The 21,827-nt window shown below is 39.3% G+C and overlaps 1 protein-coding gene across 3 annotated transcripts in view; it reads right to left on the bottom strand.

The window, feature by feature from the left end:
- Nucleotides 1-5,837: 5,837 nt before the first annotated feature.
- The window catches only part of lili (LMBR1-like protein), a 303,462-nt gene continuing 287,472 nt past the window's right edge, over nucleotides 5,838-21,827 (bottom strand). Inside the window, exons 12-13 of one of the 3 annotated variants that reach the window (XR_010858636.2) lie at nucleotides 8,066-8,296; nucleotides 5,838-7,412 (exon numbers count right to left, since the gene is read on the bottom strand). The gene's annotated coding sequence lies outside the window, so the exon portion shown is untranslated. The other 2 variants (XM_067137919.2, XM_067137920.2) reach the window with 2 other exon arrangements.

The following is a 21,827-nucleotide window of genomic DNA, read 5'->3' as shown; positions in this document are numbered from 1 at the left end:
ACACAAAAGGACGGTGAGAACTAGGTCAATATCATGTTCAATGTTATCATTTGTCACTCCCAAATATTCACCAGATGACAAAAAAGTTCAAGCCACAGAAGCTACAATGTTATTTCATACAGTTTTCCATCACCAGTCGTACAAATCAATGGACTGCACAGCTAAACTGAATAAGAGTATGTTCTTAGGTTCTGAAGTAGCACAGAAACTGACCTGTGCAAGAACTAAAACAGAAGCCATAATAAATAATGTTATTGCTCCTCACTTGACAGATATTATAATTGAAACTCTTAACAATAAAGTTCCATTTTTTGGCATAAAGTTCCATTTTTTGGCCTAGGAACAGATGCAAGCAATCATGGTGCACTAAAGTTGTTTCCAATTGTCATCCAATTCTTTGATTACAAAAATAATAGCATTCAGATAAAAGTTCTTGATTTACAAGCATGTCCAAATGAAAGTTCTGAATGTATTTCCTCCTATTTCAGATACTCTCAAAAAGCATAAAATTACTTCTAGATGCTTTGCATTTTCTGCAGACAATGCCAATGTTAATTTTGGAGGCCTTGCACACAGAGAAGGGAAGAATGTATTCTCTGCTCTCAAAAAAGACTTGAATGAAAACACAGTAGGTGTTGGATGTCCTGCTCACATTCTACATAACTGCAACATGGAGCTGATGCTCTTCCTGTTGATATTGAGTCTGTGGTGATGAAAATTTTCAACTTCTTTCATATATATGCAGTGCGCACTCAGGAACTGAAAGACTTTTCTGAATATGTTGATGTAAATTATCTGCAGCTTTTAAATCATTCTAAGACTAGATGGTTAACATTGTATCCAGCAGCTGAAAGAATCCTGCAATTGTTCCCAGCTCTGAAATCCTACTTTCTTTCTTAGGGTAGGAAGTCAGTGCCTTCATCAATTAGAAACTTCCTTGAAAATGACTTTTCAGAGCTCTATCTTTTGCTTCTTTCCTCAACCATGCACATTTTTCACTATAAAATTTTGTCACTTGAGAAAGAACATAATTCAGTTGTAGAAGCGCTTGAACTATTAGAATCTGTCCAATCTTCATTGAAAGGCAGACTTGAAGGTCAATTCATTCCCCCTTAAAGTCAGACAGATGTTAAATACATTTTCAGAAGATGGTTTGGAAAAAGAATGTAAAGTGTTTATGGAGAATGTAACTTGTTTCTATGAAACCTGCACTGAGTACTTGGAAAAATGGATGCATCCTATAGAGGAATTCAAGTGTTTCAAATGGTTGAAACTTCAAAACATTAAAGACCTCAGCTCTGATGATATTGTACCATGTATTCAGTACTTACAGTCAAAAGGTGTAAAAATAGATGATTCAAAATTATTCGACCAGTTCTGCAACGTAAGGGCTTATTCTAAAACTTCAACTTTGGATAAAGATACAACACTAGACCAACAATGGTCTGGGTTTTTTTTTTTTTTTTTTGAAGAAGTGCCAGAACACCGAGGTATTTTCTGAACTTTTGAACATCTGCCAGTTTTTCTTTGCCATACTAGGCAGCAATGCCTTCAATGAACGTGTGTTTTCATTCATAAATGCTCAATGGACAAAGGAAAGGAACCGTTTGTTGGTAGAATAATTGAAAGGAATGTTACTTGTGAAGTTCAATTTCAAAGATGTGTCGTGTGAAGAATTTTATAAATATGTACTTCAAGAAAATAACTCGTGTCTTCTTTCAAAAGTAGGTTCTGTTGAAAAATACAGCTTCAAGGAAATGAACTGCAGCAAGGACTGATCATTAAGTAAGGTATTTCCTTTTGTAAAAAGTTGTGTGTAATATATGTATAATTTTATTATTAATTGAAATTGTCAGGCATTTTTCTTAAATGTCCTGCTTTTTGCTAAGCAATGTCCTGCATTTGGAAATTTTCAGTTGGTAACCCTATGTTAAGGAGACCTAACACACAATTTAACAAAATGGTCGTCCCATCAAGAATTGTTAACTCTTAACAAATTGTTAATACTTGTGTTAAATTAACATTGCAGCAGCCCTGTGTTAAACCTCTTAACAGATACTAAAATTTCAAAATGAAAGCATGTAGAAGAGAAGTTTGAAGCTTTACTGCAGTATGAAGACTGTTTATAAACTGAAGAAGGCAAAGGACGACCCATGCTAAGAAAAAACTACTTTTTAGAATTGTCAGAAGAAAGATTTCTACAAAGATATCTAATTACAAAAGCCATAATGAACAAGGTACTAGAAGAAATTGAAAATAGGTTAGAGTTTCCAACAGACTGAAACTTATCGGTGTCTTGAGTGCAGCAGTTGCTTATAGTTTTTACAAGGAGAGGTCAGACCTTGTGTCCAATCGACTTCAATGAGCTTAATTTACCAGTTGGGGGACACTCAACAGTAACTCATGTATAAGGGTTTAGGTCAATACGCTTTCATTTTCGAAAAAATTGAGGACAAATGTCATATGGCAGGATCCGTTTCGGACCAACTGGAGGTGACAGAACACTAAAAGGCGAACACGTTTTACTTAAACGAGTCAGGTCCGCAACCTAATAATTTCCGAAAAATTGATGAATGCCCCGATTCCAATGCAACATCTATAAACATGGAGGGTTGCAAGACAGTCAAAGCGGAGTGGTGGCCGAGTGGTCACCGTACTTGTCTATGAACTTTGACAACGTGAGTTCGAGTCCCGCAGTAGCTAAACTTCTTTACACAAATTAAATTATTTGAGGGAACGTGAAGGTATAAGTGTGAATAAGAATATTAGGCAAACTGCAATAAACTTTATTTTTTTATTTTCTACCTCAAATTAATATATATACTGATTATATGCAGCCCTCCATGCCACCTTATCCTGTGCTAACCTTTTCATTTCTATGTAACTGCTGCATCCTACTTCTGCTCTAATCCGTTTGTCACATTCATACCTCAATTTATCCCTACCGTTCTTACCGCCTCCACTAACCTCAAAACCCAACTGCACAGTCCTGGGTGTCTTAGGATGTGCCCTATCATTCTATCTCTTCTTCTGGTCAAATTTAGCCAAATCGACCTCCTCTCACCAATTCGATTCAGTATCTCTTCATTCGTGATTCGATCTATCCATCTTACCTTCAGCATTCTTCTGCAACACCACATATCAAAAGCTTCTATTCTCTTTCTTTCTGAGCTACGTAGGTGGTTTGAAAAGATCTCGGAATGTACTAGAATTAAGTATCTTACCTCAGTGGAACTGCTTTTATTTTTCAACATAGTCTCCCTGTAGACTAATGCATTTGGGCCAGCGATGTTCTAATGCCTTGATCCCATCTCGAAAATGAGATTCCTCCAGGCCTGCAAAATACATCTCCAATTCGGCTGTCAGTTCTTCCCTTGTAGAAAATCTCCATCCACCGAGGAAAATTTTCAGCCTGGGGAATAGATGAAAGTCTGATGGTGCCAAATCAGGTGAATAAGGTGGATGTGGCAACAATTCGTACCTCTTTTTTTTTTTTTTTTGTTATAAATGAAGCCATGTTTTCCAGTGTTGACTTAGTTAAATGTAACAAAGGCTTTTCAGTCTGTCAAACACACAGCAAATACAATGTTAATTAAAACACTATAAACATATCTGTAAAACACACACTAACATACAAAGAATGACATGTTTCATTCACAAGATCATCCTCAGATTCTATCAAATCACTTAAAAACAATACTGTACATATATAAGCTTGTTTTTAAGTGATTTGATAGAATCTGAGGATGTTCTTGTGAACAAAACATGTCATTCTTTGTATGTTAGTGTGTGTTTTAGAGATATGTTTATAGTGTTTTAATTTACATTGTATTTGCTGTGTGTTTGACAGACTGAAAAGCCTTTGTTACATTTACAATTCGTACCTCAGTTCATGAAGTTTTGCCATGGCAATAACACTTGTGTGCGGCAGAGCATTGTCCTGATGAAAGATGACCTTTTTCCTTGCCAAACCAGGCCTTGTTTCGCATATCTTTTCCTGTAGTTGGTCTAAGAGGTTTGCATAGTATTGCCCCGTAATTGTTTGGCCAGTAGGAAGATAATCTATCAGCAGAATGCCTTTTGCATCCCAGAAAACTGAGGCCATGACCTTTCCGGCCGAACGCACTGCCTTTGCTTTCTATAGTGGTGGTGAATCAGCATATTTCTACTGCTTTGACTGCTGTTTTATCTCTGGGGTATAGTAGTGGACCCAAGTTTCATCTGTAGTCACAAACCGGCGCAAAAAAATCTTGTTGGTTGCACTGAAAACGGGCCAAACTTCGTTCAGACATTTCCAATCTGGTGCGTTTATTGTCCAATGTCAAGAGCCACGGCACCCATCTTGCGGATAATTTTTTCATACCCAATTCTTTGGTTAAAATATAATATACCCATTCAGAAGACATCCCTACAGCTTCAGCAATCTACCGCACTTTCAGTCGACGATCCTCCATGACCATTTCATGCACTTTTGCAATAAATTCTGGGGTCGTAACACTTTTTGGCCGTCCACTACGTGGATCATCATCCAAGCTCTCCCGACCAAATTTAAACTCGCTGGTCCACTTGGCAACAGTTGAAAATGAAGGAGCAGAGTCCCCCAGTGTGTTCTGAAAGTCGGCATGAATTTCCTTTGCTTTCATACCTTTCTTTATAAAGTATTTAATCACTGCTCGAATCTCAGTTTTTTCCATTGTCACAAATCACTATGCGGGAACAACAACAAAGAGTCGTCACTACCACACTCCTGCAGCTAGAGCACTGACGCGCCACGTGTTCACTCACAAAGGATGTGTGATTATTGCGCGGGAACCTCGTTGCTCTAGCACTATGCCATTTTTTTTCCCTAGCTCAAAGCAAAATTTGATGCAAAACGCTGTTCATGCAAATCCTCCATTTCACTATTTGCGAGAGTATGTAGCACATAGTTACACACAAAAATGTACCTCCAGTCCCAACGCATAGAATAAACTGGTTTTCAGAACACTGACGCCTCATAGCACGGCGGTACAGCCCTAGGTAATAATAACAACAATAATAATAATAATAATAATAATAATAATAATAATAATAATAATAATAATAATAATAATGGCATGTGGCGTCTGGAGAGGCCTGGTGCAGGTCTTTTGATTTGACTCCCGTAGGCGACCTGCGTGTTGTGATGAGGATGAAATGATGATGAAGACGGCACATACACCCAGTCCCCATACCAGGGAAATTAACTAATTATGGTTAAAATTCCCGACCCTGCCAGGAATTGAACCCGGGTACCCTGTGACCAAAGGCCAGTATGCTTACCATTTAGCCATGGAGCAGGACACAGCTCTAGGTGGGTAACAATGACAACAATACTAAGTACGAGGGCAGAAAGTACAGTTCAAGAATTAAATTATTACAGTAATAACGCATAGTTAATGGAATTCAAACCTGATGGCCTTATATTAGTGATCAGTTTAGTTTCCTTTCTGAGAATGCGGACCAAAATGTTCACAAAACAAAGATTCCCTACAATTTGCCTCGATCACATGGCAAAAAATCTAAAAGATATAATGTCTATTAATCTGGATGTTGAAAGCATCAATATAAACAAAATAATTATTGATTAGAATGAAAATCAAGCACAATCATTTAGTATTTGTTCTTAAAACAACTAGAATTACAAGAATGCCCAGATCAAGAAGTGTATCCCTCTCCAAAAGTTTAATACATGAAGACACAGACAGTTTCCTGCCGAAAAAATGCATTACTATCCTCAAGTCAGTTAAGCATAAACCCTAAAAGTGGAAAATAATTTTAGGAAGAAACAGAAATTCTGAGAAAAAGTTCAATACAACTTAAAGTACACTTACTGGAATATATTTTCATCATATTTCTTTACCACAATTTAAAAGTCAATTAACTCAGCATAAAAAGCTCACAAGAGTAACTCGTCAAAAAACTGCTCATTAGAAAGGGATCTTGTAACAAAGAAGAAAAAAAAAAAAAAAAAAAAAAAAACCTACCTACTACCATGTAGTGACCCAACTGGAGACTTATCACAGGCACATCAAGTAGATACAATCTTCTTTACTCCACTCAATATGCAATCTTTAATGGAAAACTGACTAGTAACCTCCATAAATTTATGTAGAACACACAATTACACAAAATCTAAATACAAGATTATTGATTTCAAATTCTCTTCAGAGATTTCTTTCCTCCACTTGAATTTCCCTGAGTCAGAGCATTTTAAATGCTATATAAATATCAATAAGATCAGTCACAAGTGGGTCAGAGATGATATGGATACAGAACTTTGCTACACAAGGCCCAAACATACAGGATTTTCATGTAATATGAACAGTTCCATATGATACAAAGAGTTAACAATAGTTGCAACAGCAATAATACTGGTTGGAAACTTTCACAGCTGAAACATTCAAGTAGTTCATCAGGCTGCCAGGTTACATGATACACACAAACTAACAGCCAACCTAGTCATTCTCTAATGTGTGTGAATACATATGTATACCATATATAGAAATCAATGATACACTCAAAAAAGTGTCATCTATACAATATTCTCTTTTTAAACTTCAGTTAAGTATAAGCTTGAAACTTAAGTCTAAAATATATATGGCTATATCTTTATGCTTTATCCTATTTACATGAATTGTGACAATACATATGCTTGAATATAATACCATTTAAAAATTAAGTGCCAAAAAAATAAAAGAAGAAACAAGAGTGTAAATAATATTGAGCAATAAATAATAATACGAGCATTCTACGAAACAAATCACACCCACAACAATTACTTGATGGCACCACTACAAGAAATCAAAATGCGAAAATTCACTTCACTCAACAGTCTCTTCGTAGTTCAATCACAGTTTAAAAATATAATGATGCAGTCAATACCTGGCATGAATTCTATGTTCATGTGATGACATTCCAGCAAGCAAATGTTCAAAATTCTATCAAAATATTTTTGTTTTTGTTTTTTGTTTATGGAAATAAATAACAAACTTTCAAAAATACCAATGAAATCAATTTAACATAATCCTCCAATAATACCAAATGGGGAGGATGTGTAAGGAACAAAGCTCAAATAATGCTTGAAGCAACTGTCATGGGTATTCAATTTAAAATATTATAATTCACATAACCTGTCCAATAAATGACAAAATTGCCAAAATTTACAAATATATCACACATAGAGTACGTATTGGGGATGCTGGGTATGTGGGGAAAATGAAAAAAAAAAAAAAAGGGGGCAAGGACTGAATTTCCATTCTTGAATCTTCCATAAAATCACTTAAAGGAATCCAAAATGATCACATGAAGATTCATTAAATTGGAGAGGCAAGGCCAGAATTCTTTGGTTTACGTTCCACAGTCCCAGACTTAGGCACAAGCAGTATAGGCAGCTGGAAGAAAGAAGAAAATGAAATAACTGGCAACTTAACATGAGATGATGATTCTAAGGCATGGTGAAAATTAACACAAAAAAAGGTTGAGCATATTTGCAGTTTACCCACCAATGTGTAATATTTATCTTAGATGTGAAGCTTACACAGCGTGTAGAATTATTTAGCATATTTTCCGAGTTGAACCGTGTTATGTACAGAAAACAACAACATGGTTCAACCCGGAAAATAAACTATATAGTGCAATATTTATGTTTCATTTATAGTTAGATAGTAAGTACGTTGTTTAAATCATGACAACCCTGCCTTTTTCACAGCTAGGAGCATTCAACTCACAACTGGTAAACAAATCCCATACACTAGAGCTGAGGTGATGTTCAAGCAAGCTCATCAGTGTGCCTTGCTTCAATGCAATACATGTTGGAAAATGCTTTGTCATATGCTGTCTGTAAGAGATTACATCAAACTCATCACTCTGATGCAACAGAACCTGAGACCAGTTGATGGTGTCAACACTGATCACGTGAATCAAAGTGTTGTCTCCAGGTTGTGGAAAAAGTTCCAAAAAATCCATTCAGTAGCAGATCAACATCACATGGGCTGTCCATGCAAAACAGCAGCAGCTCAAGCCCGGTAGGCCTAAATACACATACCTGCATTCAAACACCCTAAACGCACAGCTACTACTCTGCACCACGAGCTTCAAAACGCCCCAGGATTTTCTGTAAGTACCCAATCTGCAAGCAACAGACTCCATGATGAGGAACTGGATTCAAGAAGGCCCCTCAGGACTCCTTCACTTCAACATCACAGGGTCGCTTGCATTCCATGGGCTCGAGTACATCAAACTTGGACATGAGATCATTGGTACAGAACGTTGTTCCCTGATAAAGTGTGAACTGATTTATACCCTGATGACAACTTTCTGTGCATATGGAGGGCAAAAGTGGAATGTTACAATGAATCATTCTCAGCAGAACATCACAAAATACCTTGGAGGTTTAGCACTATTTTGGGCAAGTATCATAAACAGCAGCCATATACCACTTGACTCACAATTAAAATATCAAGGAAGGTTCAACCTTTTCAATACAAAATGTGTTGCATAAGATGTTCACAACATAATATTTATTAAATAGTTAGAACCGGTTTCGACGCTCATTGCGTCATCATCAGCTACAAAAATCACAAATGGGCAAAGTACATGTCATAAAAATTGCATTAATAACTCTTGCATGGCTGAATACAAATGGTAGACTGCTTTTTCTTAAAAGCTAGAAGAACTTGAGTAACATATGATGATGTGATGTGACACATAAAAGCATAGTGGTTTGATGGGTAAGTATTGTGCATAAAATTGAACTGATGCTTTGAACATAAAACTCTGAATATGATGATAAAACGATGTAGTAAAAACAAAGTAGTAAAATTGTCCACTCTTCTGATGTTCAATTCAGGCACATAAGTCCAGGTCCGATGTTATATAGCAATACCAACAAAAATATTTTGTCGAGGCCGGGACACCTGATGTTGGGCGATTGAATAAGGTTGATCTTCGAATTAGTCTCAGCTCAACAGGGTGGGTCTTAAAAGAAAGGAAAGAAAAACTAAGTTAGTGAAATGGAAGTCTAAATGGAGTCGCGGCCAAGGATGATAGGGTATGAGACTCACCTTGTTTAGTGTGCTGAGTGTGTGGTGTAAGAAGAGTTGTGGACAAGTGAGATGGATGTGACTGAGTAGCGAAGTTAGAGTGAGAGGGGTGGAAAGGGGGGGGGGGGGGGAGAGGAGAGGGGTAGGGAGGCGGAGTTTAAGGCGGGTCAGGAGGGCGGAGTGGCAGTGGTGTGGGACGTAAAAGAGTACTGTGGAGAGCGTGAAAGATCGATTTTCCTCCCGTGGTTTTTATACCTCTAAAGACTTCTATTAGGAAGAAAAGAATGTTGGATTTTTCTGAGATTTCGTTAAGATTTAAGTTAGGGTTAAAAAATTGGTCTAGGTGAATAAAACAGTTCTCCGTAACGTCGAGTAAAGGGCCTTTATTTATGTTTTTGAGAACTTCTAGGTCTTGTTCTATGGTAGTAAAATTATGCTTTAAGTCATGTATATGTTGGCCTATTGCGGAAAATCTATTATATCTGATGGCATTAACGTGTTCTAAGTATCTAACTTTGAAGCTGCGCCCGGTCTGTCCGATGTATGAGGAAAAACAGTTTTTGCATTGAAAACGGTAAACGCCTGACATTGCGTAAATGTCAGACCTGTTAACTGATTTGGAATTGTGAACTATATCTATGTTTCTATTGCTGGTTCTGTAAGAAATTTTAATATTATGTTTCTTGAAAATATTCGTTACACCATAGTCCCCCAGTATAGCGAACACCTTTTCCCTCTGTACCCTGTCACATGCTTTCTCTAGATCACCAGGATGATTTCCTTTTACAGTGAGCAGATGTTCAAAATATTCCCTCCACCTGTCCAGTGATTCCATGGGATCTATTATGAGTTCACCTGAATTACTCAAAACACTGTTCATTTCATTTTTCCCTCCCTTCCTAAGATTCTTTTTTACTGTCCAGAAAGGTTTCCCTGCTGCTTGACCTAGCCTTTCCAGGTTATTACCAAAATCTTCCCAGGACTTCTTTTTGGATTCAACAACTATTTGTTTCGCTCTGTTTCTTTCATCTACGTACAAATCCCTGTCTACCTCGGCCCTTGTTTGGAGCCATTTCTGATAAATCTTCTTTTTACGTTTACAGGCTGCTCTCACTTCATCATTCCACCAAGATGTTTGCCTTTTCTCATCTTTACACACAAATGTTCCTAGACATTCCTTGCTGTTTCTACTACAGCATCTCTGTATGCCACCCATTCACTTTCTATATCCTGAACCTGCTTACTGTCTACTGTTCGAAACTTCTCATTAATCATATCCATGTGCTTCTGTCTAATTTCCTCGTCCTGGAGATTTTCTACCCTTATTCGTTTGCAGACAGATTTCACTTTCTCTACCCTAGGCCTAGAGATACTTAGTTCACTACAGATCAGATAGTGGTCTGTATCATTGAAAAATCTGCAAAAAACTCGTACATTCCTAACAGATTTCCTGAATTCCAAGTCTGTTAAGATATAGTCTATTATGGATCTGGTACCCCTAGCCTCCCATGTGTAGCGGTGAATAGCCTTATGCTTGAAGAATGTATTCGTAACAGCTAAACCCATACTAGCACAGAAGTCCAGCAAACGCTTCCCATTTCCATTAGCTTCCATATCTTCCCCACATTTACCAATCACCCTTTCGTATCCTTCAGTTCTATTCCCAACTCTCGCATTGAAATTGCCCATTAGCACTATTCTATCCTTGTTGTTGACCCTGACCATGATGTCACTCAATGCTTCATAAAACTTGTCAACTTCATCCTCATCTGCACCCTCACATGGTGAATACACGGACACAATTCTTGTCCTAATTTCTCCAGCTGACAAATCTACCCACATCATTCGCTCATTTACGTGCCTAACAGAAACTATGTTGCGTGCAATGGTATTCCTGACAAAGAGCCCTACCCCAGACTCGCCCTTCCCTTTCTAACACCCGTCAAGTACACTTTATAATCTCCTATCGCTTCCTCATTATTTCCCCTTACCCGAATATCACTTACTCCTAGCACATCCAGATGCATCCTCTTTGCTGACTCAGCCAGTTCTACCTTCTTTCTTCCATAAGCCCCATTAATATTGATAGCTCCCCATCAAATTCTATTTCGTTCGCCAAGTTGTTTCCAAGGAGTCCCTCGCCTGTCAAATGGGAGTGGGACTCCATTACTCCCATAGGTCCGAGGCTTGCTTAAAGTGTTCTGAGCTCGGTAAATTCATGAAGCAGGATGCTGCCCTACTTGCACATAGACCAAGTGAGGATCTCTCCTCTAACGGGTTATGGACCACTGGTAAATTGTATAGTACTAGCCGCCTGAGCACAAGGAGGGCCATGACTCAGAATATGTCCGAGATGCCCACTCCCATTCCATAGCAACTGGTATCCCAACTCTCAGGACCAATTACTAGGCCACTCAGCCGCTGCCCATGGTTCACGAACTAGGACGTGACTACAGTAACCCACAAACATGAACCAGGACATCTTACAAATATTCAGTAACTAGCTGTAGTACCCGGCTTTGCCCAGATAGTTTCTGAATATTTACCTTTAAGATTTGCATTACCAGTTAGTTATGTGTGATGTGAATTTTTATAGAATTCCTTTTTGACTTGCAAATTAATATGTTACGATCTATTATGCAGTTTTAGAATTATTTAGATGTGTTTGATTTCAAGTTTTAGATTATTTAATTTTCGAGTAAAACTTCGTCCTTATGGAAGCTCGAATCGTCTGGGAAGTATTTGATCCTATCAAAAATTAATACGTGATAACTATATGTATTTAGCCGTCGCACTAATGACACGATGTACAGAATTTCAACTGTCAATGAAACTGTCCCCCTCTCGCCCCCGACCTCTAAGAGATAAAAAATCTGGATTGTTACCATTCATCTCAGTGACCCAGAAAACTGTAGATTCGACACTGTTTTCGATTATTTTTATATCTCTCTCTCCCCCCCTCACCCACACCCCAAAGGGGGCTGAAGATGAACTTTTAAAAAATTCGGAGTGTCGCTATTCATTCCAGCGACCACGAAAACTATGGATTCGATAATATTCTAGATTATTTTTATACCACCTCCCTCGTCCCCTGCCCATAAGGGTGCTAGGGGTGTCTTACCCCCATGCGGTTTGTCTCCTGATACTAATTGATAAGTGTACCAAGTTTGGTGAAATTGCTCCAGTGGTTTAGGAGGAGATGTGTAATTTACACACCCACGCACACACATATATCCATTTTTATATATGGTAAGAAGTTACGAATTTTATACATAGTTTTATGATTATTTTTATATCTCACCCCCTTCACTCCCTACTTGGACTTGCAAAAAATCCGGATTATTACTATTCATCTCAGAGACCCTGAAATCTATGGATTCGAAACTGTTTTTAATTATTTCTATATCTCAACCCCCCTTTGCTCCCCACCTAAAAGAGGGCTGAACTTGGACAATTCTAGAGTATTACTTTTCAACTCAGCGACCCCGAAAACTATGAATTTGACACTATTCTTGATTATTTTTATAACTACCCCACCGCCTGACCCCCTCCCCTTAAGGGTGCTAGGGATGGCTTACCCCCACAGTGATCGTCTCCCGATAGTAAGTAATATGTGTACCAAGTTTGGTTGAAACTGCTCAAGTGGTTTAGAAGATGTGTCATTTACACACACACTCTCTCTCTCTCTCTTCAATTTTTATATATGGTAAGATTTTTATACTCCACCCCCTTTCCATCCCTGCCCAAAGGAATCTTATGCGTGCCTTACCCAACAGTTTATTTTTTCCAGATATTAAATCTTATTTGTACCAATTTTGGGTGGCAGCTATGCCCAAACGTACATACATAATCTCGCTGCTCTAGAATCCTGGAGCTGACGTTGCCATGGTTACGGCAGTTCATTTCTTTATCCAATTCCTAGAGCAGGGGTAGTGTGGTGCCAATATCTCCGTAACGGTTGGTTTTAGGGCCTTAAAACATGGTTTTCGGACCAGTAGGGCTTGAAATAATAACATTAAGTTATTTATTAGACCACCTAATCAATACAAAATCGTCTTGGATGATTTACATAAATTTGTTAGCTAATAGTGGTACATGTTTCGCCTTCCCTGAAGGCATCATCAGCCATAGTCTTAACCTTAAATTAAAAATAAGCGTCTAAATAACATGTAGTAATGAAATGAATTTTAAAATCTTGAAGAGATTTGAAATAAAATAACATTAAAAATAACAATGATGGTTTGAAAAATACAATGTGATGATATACAATAGTGGAAGTATTAACAAAATTAACATTAGAAGGCTGCTAAAATAAGTACAATGGATAAAACAACAGATTGTTATACAACAAGTAGTAAGATTGCATAAAAGTGAAGTTGTTATTATTTCAATCAAATATCATCAATACGGACCAAAAATGATATTTATTACCCGTAGGGCTTACCGAGTTTTGTTCTTTGGATCAAGAGGATTAAATTGAGCTTTGTCTTGTCCTTATACGACAAATTCAATATTTTGCGTATATTAGCCTATTATTTTTATATCTCTCCCTCGTGCCCCTACCTCGAATTGTTTCGAAAATAAAATACAGCCCATGTTACTCACTAGCAACGTAGCTATCTATAGGTGAAGACATTTTGAAAATCGGTTCAGTAGTTTTTGAGTCTATTTGTTATAAACAAAAATACAAATTTTTTCTCTTTATAATATTAGTATAGATATACTGATCAAACCGGTCTCGAAAGCCAAGAATAACGGCCAAGAGGATTCGTCGTGCTGACCACACAACACCTCGCAATCTGCAGGCCTTCGGGCTGAGCAGCGGTCGCTTGGTAGGCCAAGGCCCTTCAAGGGCTGTAGTACCATGGGGTTTGGTTTGGTTTATACTGATCAAAACACCCCTCACACAAAATATTTAATCATTTAATATGCATATGTATACATAGATTTTAATTCCATAATTGGTATTGTTCATAAAAGTTGGTGAATAGAGAGTTTTGGAGCGACTATTAAAGCAAAGGAAGTATAAATTATAGTTACTCTAAAACAAAACAATTTAACTCGATGGAAAGAAGTTTCTCACTGGTAATTTTCTCCCAAGAAAAATGCAGTTAAACGTATATTAAATAATATTATCCCATAAGGGTTACCTGCTATGGGACAGAGTAGACCTTACTGCCAGCCACTCAATGCCGAATGATGGGCGGCAGTAAATAACACAACTCTCTCAAAGGACCAACAGCTTTGGGCAGAGGAGCTCCTTAGGTGGGTACTGGAGGAAATTCCACTGAATCCAGCAACACAGTGCCTGTTCCCCAGGTTGTGGTGGTGGTGGTGGTAGTGATTACAGTTTTAATAATAATAATAATAATAATAATAATAATAATAATAATAATAATAATAATAATAATACCCGTGTGGGGATTTACCGGTTACCTCCATCGGGCGCGTCCCATTGGAATTGGGGAAGCTCGCTGGCTCTGCTGCCAGCAGAGTCAGAGGGTAGTAGGGAAATAAAATACCATCATGGAAAAAAAACTGGTCCCTTGCCAGGGTTACGGCGAAGACTGGTAAATGACCAGAAGCCAGAAAACATCTTGAGGCAACCTCTAGGGCTAACAACCCTAGTTGTAAAAGGATGGGTACCTGTCCAAAGTAAAGTCAAGTCAAAAAGCATGATGGCACAACATTTCAAGAAACATACCCCAGGGGGTAAATCTTCGGATAAATCCCTCGTCGTGAACGCCACGGCACACAAGTCTCGTTCGGATTCTGGGGGAGACTCGACATCATGCAAGAGACGAGTCAGAACGTCTCGGTGTACCCCGAAGAGTCAAAACCTCAGGCCAAAATCTAAAACCTTTCTGGCAACTTTCAATATAAATTCACTTACACAAACTGGCAAGCTGAAAACCCTCACCAAAGCTCTTCACGAAAATCAGATATCCATAATGGCCCTACAGGAAACAAGGTACCCAGATGAAGAGATTTTTGAATCCGAAGGCTACCGATTTTTCAAAAGCAAAGTGCAAAGAGGAATCCTCAATGGAGCTGTGATGCTTGGAACCGCGTTTGCTGTTAGAACCAAGATCCTTAAATCGGTTGCAAATTTCGAACCTGTGAATGACAGATTGTCTATACTCACAATGAAATGCACGAACAAAACCTACGCCCTAGTTAACGCACATGCTCCTACAAACGATAAGAACAAGTCTGATCCAGACAAAGTTGATAATTTCTGGGACCTACTGGATGAAAAATTAAACAAAATCCCCAAACACCATGTCAAGCTTCTTTTGGGTGACTTCAATGCCCAACTAGGTCGTGAACAGAAGTACAAGAAAGTTATAGGAAATTACCCTGCTCACAAAAGAACCAATCCCAACGGCAAAAGACTGGTGTCCATTTGCGAAAATCACAACCTGCAGGTCATGTCGACCCACTTTTGCCATCTACCCAGAAAGCAAATGACTTGGCGTTCTCCCGTCCAAGCTCTCGGAGAGTTCCAAATTGATCATGTTGCAATCTCCAGGAGAAACAGCCCTGAGATTATGAATGTCAAGGTAAAGAAAGGCATCAATGTGGCCTCAGATCATTATATGTCTCTTATCAAATTCAAACCAATTCCCGCAAACACAAGGAAGACAACCAAACAGATCACACGCTTCGACAATTATAAACTTCGGCAAAGGGTCGAGGAGTTCCAGGAGAAGGCTAGACCAAATGACTGTGACTTTAACAACGCCAAAAGTCTCCTTGTTGAGGCCGCCAAAGACGTTGCAGAAATCAAGAGAAGCAAAAAGCATGCCTGGTGGAATGGTACCTGCGAATCTTTTTTTTTTTTTTTTTTTTTTTTTGCTAGGGGCTTTACGTCGCTCCGACATAGATAGGTCTTATGGCGACGATGGGATAGGAAAGGCCTAGGAGTTGGAAGGAAGCGGCCGTGGCCTTAATTAAGGTACAGCCCCAGCATTTGCCTGGTGTGAAAATGGGAAACCACGGAAAACCATCTTCAGGGCTGCCGATAGTGGGATTCGAACCTACTATCTCCCGGATGCAAGCTCACAGCCGCGCGCCTCTACGCGCACGGCCAACTCGCCCGGTTACCTGCGAATCAGTCCTCCAAGAAAGACTCAATGCGTGGAAACAGTACTACTTTTTTTTTTTTTTTTGCTAGGGGCTTTACGTCGCACCGACACAGATAGGTCTTATGGCGACGATGGGATAGGAAAGGCCTAGGAGTTGGAAGGAAGCGGCCGTGGCCTTAATTAAGGTACAGCCCCAGCATTTGCCTGGTGTGAAAATGGGAAACCACGGAAAACCATCTTCAGGGTTGCCGATAGTGGGATTCAAACCTACTATCTCCCGGATGCAAGCTCACAGCCGCGCGCCTCTACGCGCACGGCCAACTCGCCCGGTACAGTACTACTCTACGAAATCCGAAAATGATTGGGAAACCTACAAAACCCAACGTGCCCAAGCAGCTAGGGTGTTCAGAACTGAGAAACGTAAATACGAAAAATCTGTCATTGAAAAGATAGAACAAAACTTTAGGAAGAATGAAAGCAGAGAGTACTACAGAGCCTTCAAACGCAAACTCACTGGCTATAAACTACCATCTCTATGCTTTGAGCGAAAGGACGGCTCACTGGCGACGTCAAATGAAGAAAATTGCAGCATTCTGGCAGACTACTTCAAGAATTTACTTAATTGCTCTAAACCGCAAAGCCCCATTGAAACCAAGGAACCCTTACTCAGGTACCCAGATTCCAGACCACCCGACAGAGATGAAATCAAGCGCCACATTGCACGTCTCAAAAATAACAAAGCGCCGGGGGAAAACTCAGTAGTAGCAGAACTATGGAAATATGCCCCAGAGGAATCACTTGATATCTTGCAAAAGCAAATAGAAGAAATTTGGAACAAGAAGACCCTACCCGAAGATTGGAAAATAGCTTTGATCCATCCATTACACAAAAAAGGCAGCATGAAGAACATCAACAACTACAGAGGAATATCTTTGCTACCCATGGCTTACAAAATTCTATCACTTGCCATCCTGGAGCGTTTGGAAGCACAAGTCGAACATCAAATAGGTGAATACCAAGGAGGGTTCAGAAAAGGTCGCTCAACAGCTGAACAGATCCAAAATCTCAAAACGATCATCAGATATTGTACACTAAGGTCCAAGCAGTATGTGTCTGTCTTTGTGGACTTGAAGAAAGCGTACGACTCCATTGACCGGGAAGTCCTGCTAAACATCTTAAATGAATTTGGAGTTGATTTGAAACATTAATTAGAGCCACCCTGACCGATACAAAATCCACGGTGAAGTTCCACGGATGTCTCTCGCATTCCTTTGACATCAAAACAGGAGTCCGACAAGGTGATGGGCTATCCCCGATACTCTTCAACTGTGTTCTTGAAAAGATCATCAGAACCTGGCGGGTGAGATGACAGGAAACCAACTACAGTCCATTGAGAATAGGAACCAAATCTAAGGGGATCGCAACAGACTGCTTAGCATTTGCCAATGATATTGCTGTTCTCTCAAACGACCTAGAAACCGCTAGAGCTCAAGTTGAAATTTTAAAGGAAATTGCCGAACAAACTGGTTTGCAGATATCGTTTGAGAAAGCAGAAGTAATGACCAACATCAAAGAGACTCCACCAAAACTCCATACAAAATTCGGGCACATCACCCGAGTAGACAAATTCAAATACCTGGGTGAGATCATCATGAAAAATGGACTGGACAAAGAAGCACTTCAGGAGCGAGTACACAAACTGGAAATAGCTTACCAAACATCTAGCACAATCTACAACAAAAAATGCCTTTCCCAAAACACCAAGATACGTCACTATGAAACAGTTCTGAAGCCAGTAGTTCTATATGCAGCCGAGACCCTGTCTCTAAATGCCAACAAAGGACTCCTTGAAGAACTGGAGAAAAGAGAACGCAAAATTGTGAGAGGAATCTTGGGATCAAAGTACAGAAATGGAGTCCATCAAAAGAGATCCAACAAGGAAGTCTACAGCAAAATAGAGAAAATTACCGACACAATCAGAAAAAGACGGGCTCGATTTTACGGTCATCTGAAAAGAATGGACGGAAGAAAGTTAACTAAAGAAATATTTCACTTTTTTGATTCAAACCCCAAAACCACAATTCCCTGGTTTAGAAATACCAAAGAAGACCTTCAAATGCTACATATCTCAGCTGAAGACGCCCTTAACAGAGATCTCTTCCGCAAGAAAATATTGACGAACGGGCTAAACCGAGACGAGCAACCGAAGAGAAGACACGGAGCCCCTTGGACAGAGGAGCGTAAGCAGGCCCACTCACAAAGAATGAGGGAAATTTGGGCTCTAAAGAAGGCCAAGTTCAGTGTCAAATGCAATAAGACTTAACGTGGTCCTTGATGGCCCCAGCGAATTATATATATATATATAATAATAATAATGTTATTTGCTTTACATCCCACTAACTACTTTTACGGTTTTCGGAGACGCCGAGGTGCCGGAATTTAGTCCCGCGGGAGTTCTTTTACGTGTCAGTAAATCTACCAACACGACGCTGTCGAGCACCTTCAAATACCACCGGACTGAGCCAGGATCGAACCTGCCAAGTTGGGGTCAGAAGGCCAGCGCCTCAACCATATGAGCCACTCAGCCCGGCAATTACAGTCTTAAGAGGAATCCAGGTTATGGGAGGCCTCATTGAAACCTGGCAGTTAGGTATAAAATACAGTATTACAAAATAAAATGTTAACTAAAGTCAACCCAATCAATACTTTTATTATTTGTGATGAGTTACAATTGGTCAGTACAGATTTCGGCTTGTTTTAAGCCAACGTCAGCTAACAAATAAAGGTAAAGAATAACCATTCTCTTGTAAACATATGAACCTTCATGAGGATGACTTTAAATTTATGTCCCTTGAAAGCAGTAGTATGTCATGTTAAAATCAACGTATATACATAAAATAATTGACCCTTCTCAGGAATACTTAAAATTAATGTTTCTTAAAAAAAGAATGTCTTGTAAAAACACTGCACATGAATTGAGGAGTGGAAATGGAAAACGACGTAAGTGCCAGAAGGTACCTAGTGGAGAAAACGGACAAAACAACTGCTGTCAAGAATATTCTCCATTTCCCTCTGCTGGCATATGTGACGTTTTCCAGGTCGTTACACAACACATTAATGAATGACCTATCATTCTGTTTGGAACGTACTCGGTGCATTTAGGAACATTTTATAGAGTGGTATATGTATGTATTCATCAAACTTTATCTCTCATACATTGTGATGTAAGCCTACATACTATCTAATGTGTAAAGGGTAGACATTTCTAGTTTTACGATTGTGCATGTTTCGTAACTGAATGACACAGCAAGTTACTATACAGCATAGAACATGTTAAAGAACACTGTAATCATCATTATGAAATGAAACATACAATGCGTGCAGGACGTGTTATGAAGCGGGTAATATCCACATCTGAATGTCCAACTGTACATGGTTATGAACACACGATTTCTTCTCGACACAGCTAACAATAGTAATCTCTATACTTTACATCTAAGTAGTCACAGAGCACCAGCAGATCCTTCTTTTCTGCACTGATATGATGATGCTTCTGCACATGGAGAAGCTGTGACGGTGGAGGAACTCCCCACATTTTTTTTTGTTTTCTTAAATATCTCGTAGGACACCCAATCACTATCGAATGACGTTCTGACATGTATTACTTTAGGGTGTCGTTTACCAACTCTAATGTGTGCGGCTTTACTGAGCTGCAGCTTGGTAGTATTGATGTACTCGTTGGCGAGAGCTCCAAAATTAAACCAATCATCTTTACCCATTTCAACTATCTTCAATGGTTTTTTTTTTTTTTTTTTTTGTGGACTTAGTAACAGTCTCTAGTTCATCTGGGATCATGGCTTTCATTACTCGTTTCCTTTTCTCAACAAGACCAAAGTCCCTGTCACATGTCATGAAACTATGTCCAGACACTAAGAATTTTAAATCAACAGTATCACAATAGTCTTTAGCAACTAAATAAATGAGTGTCATTATCATCATCCTGTTTTTGGTTTGTGATACGCAGTTGTCACACCACATAACAATGTTTCGTTTGTTTGTATATCCGGACGTCATCACTTTGAATAAACAAGATGATATTTCATTACCCCCTCGACCTCCGCTCCTTTCATCCCACAAGCACATGAAACTGTCATTGGTGCCTGAATCATGTATATATTGATTATAGCAAGCTAGCTATCATGAGTAAAACGTACTGGAATGCGTAAGGGTTGGAGCAAACAGAACCTGTTGCATATCCATACTCACTGTGCAGGTACTACTGGTGGGCAACTGAGAATCAGAGATATCACTTTTCATAAGTGTTTGTGTTTTTTCTGCTCGCTCTATATGTAGCTGTAGTTCACTGTTGGTCTTATGTCGTTTCGACTCTGAAGACGTAGCTTTCACAACGGCCTGCAGCTTGTCACAACGTGGCCTGTTTGAGCCTTCACTTTTCCCCCTTCCGTCTTCATAAACCATAACACCTTTCCTTTTCTTTTCTTTTCTTGAAGTATCCGAAATCGCCGATTTGTCACAGCAAGAATGTTCTTGAACGTCTTACTGCACACTTGCACAGGCTCACCTCTTCCGTTAGGGACACTGTAGCACACCGTTACTTGTCTCTTACTTTCTGACGGATGGTTGTATGTTCCATGTTGTCTACATCGTCTTATGTTTACGTTCATAAGTTCCAGTCTATTTAAAAGGTATGCACCTTGCTCATTTTCGCCCAAAGTGTAGAACTGGGTGAATGGTAGTAATGTCTTACAAGCATATTTACACTTACATGTAAGTTGTTCTGATGCCAGTTATAAATCTCATTCCGTATTGACGGTTATCACTTTACAAATAAAAGTGTTTATAAGGAGGATTTTATAAATACTTTTATTTGTAAAGTTGTTCTGATGGCGCTTTCTTGCCAGGAATCTCATGACCTGTATATGTTGTGTAAGGTTTACCAGCAGTACGTTTCTCCTTACAATCTTTGTTTATCGTTGATTTGTAAACCTTCCAAGACGTATGATGTTCCAAGTCAATTCATCTGCATTACACACACACACACACACACACACACACACACAATGTAATAATGTGTCACACAACCACTGTAACAGCACTGGCTAGTACGATGTAATGCAGCGCAAGCTGCAGCACTACACACATTGACGACCGGACCTCCCTAGGCACATGGGTCACTCTCCAGGCCACGGTCACTGGCACTAGTGTCTATTCAAAATGCTAACGCTATCTGTGTACCATGCTTGGAATGAATATAAATAGTAAGTTAACTCATGTCCTCATCCCGAAGTAGTGCAGCTCTTTTCAGGCACACCCCCATTGGAGGTGAGCTGCATGTACCATTTCAACCACATACCAGCCCTCCTGCCATTCTTAAATTTCTGGCAGTACCGGGAATTGAACCCGCGCCCCCAAGGACGGCAGCTAATAATACACTGACTGACAGAGCAAATGCAACACCAAGAAGGAGTGGTCAGAACTTTATGCCAATTGCAGGGTAGACTGACGTCACTGAGGTATGCTCATGATGTGAAATGCGCCGCTGTGTTGCGCACGTAGCGAACGATAAATGGGACACGGCGTTGGCGAATGGCCCACTTCGTACCGTGATTTCTCAGCCGACAGTCATTGTAGAACGTGTTGTCATGTGCCACAGGAC

This window comes from Anabrus simplex, chromosome 1 (assembly GCF_040414725.1).
Source record: "Anabrus simplex isolate iqAnaSimp1 chromosome 1, ASM4041472v1, whole genome shotgun sequence".
Classification (NCBI taxonomy): Eukaryota; Metazoa; Arthropoda; class Insecta; order Orthoptera; family Tettigoniidae; genus Anabrus; species Anabrus simplex.
The sequence above is the reverse complement of the archived record's forward strand: the minus strand, read 5'-3'. Positions and strand labels throughout refer to the sequence as shown.